General features: G+C 37.8%; 1 non-coding gene across 1 annotated transcript; it reads left to right on the top strand.

Moving 5' to 3' along the window:
* Positions 1-401: 401 nt before the first annotated feature.
* LOC130958589 (small nucleolar RNA R71) lies at positions 402-509 on the top strand. The gene has a single exon (XR_009077702.1). It is a non-coding gene; the product is annotated as a small nucleolar RNA R71 (small nucleolar RNA).
* The last annotated feature ends 965 nt before the right edge of the window (positions 510-1,474 follow it).

Genomic DNA, 1,474 nt, shown 5'->3' with positions numbered 1-1,474 from the left:
CCATAGGGTTCTCCTAGGTAATTCACCTCTTCCATTGAAGGGTTCTCAGGATCATAAGCTTCTTCTTCAGTTGAAGCATCCTTAGTACTGCTTGGTGCATTTTGCATTCCAGACAGACTTTGAGAAATCAAATTGACTTGTTGAGTCAATATTTTATTCTGAGCCAAAATGGCATTCAGAGTATCAATCTCAAGAACTCCTTTCTTCTGACTTGTCCCATTGTTTACAGGATTTCCTTCAGAAGTGTACATGAATTGGTTATTTGCAACCATTTCAATGAGCTCTTGAGCCTCTGTAGGCGTCTTCTTCAAATGAAGAGATCCTCCAGCAGAGCTATCCAAAGACATCTTGGATAGTTCAGAGAGACCATCATAGAAAATACCTATGATGCTCCATTCAGAAAGCATGTCTGAGGGACACTTTCTGATTAATTGTTTGTATCTTTCCCAAGCTTCATAGAGGGATTCACCATCCTTCTGTCTGAAGGTTTGGACTTCCACTCTAAGCTTACTCAATTTTTGAGGTGGAAAGAACTTTGCCAAGAAGGCATTGACTAGCTTTTCCCAAGAGTCCAGGCTTTCTTTAGGTTGAGAGTCTAACCATACTCTAGCTCTGTCTCTTACAGCAAAAGGGAATAGCATCAGTCTGTAGACCTCAGGGTCAACCCCATTAGTCTTGACTGTGTCACAGATTTGCAAGAATTCAGCTAAAAACTGATGAGGATCTTCCAATGGAAGTCCATGGAACTTGCAATTCTGTTGCATTAGAGAAACTAACTGAGGCTTAAGCTCAAAGTTGTTTGCTCCAATGGCAGGGATAGAGATGCTTCTCCCATAGAAGTCGGGAGTAGGTGCAGTAAAGTCACCTAGCACCTTCCTTGCATTGTTGGAATTGTTGTTGTTTTCGGCTGCCATGGGTTCTTCTTCTTTGAAGAATTCAGTCAGGTCCTCAGCAGAGAGTTGTGCCTTAGCTTCTCTTAGCTTTCGCTTCAAGGTTCTTTCAGGTTCAGGGTCAGCTTCAACAAGAATGCCTTTGTCTTTGTTCCTGCTCATATGAAAGAGAAGAAAACAAGAAAATATGGAATCCTCTATGTCACAGTATAGAGATTCCTTGAGGTGTCAGAGGAAAAGAAAAGTAGAAGACAGCAGTAGAAAATTCGAACTTATCAAAGAAGATGGAGTTCGAATTTTGCATTAAGGAATAGAGTTAGTTCATAAATAGAAGGATGTGAGAAGAAGGGAAGTAATTTTCGAAAATTAAGTAAAAGATTTTGAAAACATTTTGAAAAACACTAATTGATTTTCGAAAACAAAAGTGGGAAAGAAGTAAATTGATTTTTGAAAAAGATTTTGAAATTAGAAATTAAAAAGATTTGATTGAAAACTATTTTGAAAAAGATGTGGTTGAGAAGATATGATTGAAAAGTTATGGTTTTAAAAAGATATGATTGAAAAGATATGATTTGAAAACAATT

This window comes from Arachis stenosperma, chromosome 10, assembly GCF_014773155.1.
Source record: "Arachis stenosperma cultivar V10309 chromosome 10, arast.V10309.gnm1.PFL2, whole genome shotgun sequence".
In the NCBI taxonomy this organism is placed as follows: Eukaryota; Viridiplantae; Streptophyta; class Magnoliopsida; order Fabales; family Fabaceae; genus Arachis; species Arachis stenosperma.
This window is presented reverse-complemented; position numbering and strand designations above follow the sequence as displayed.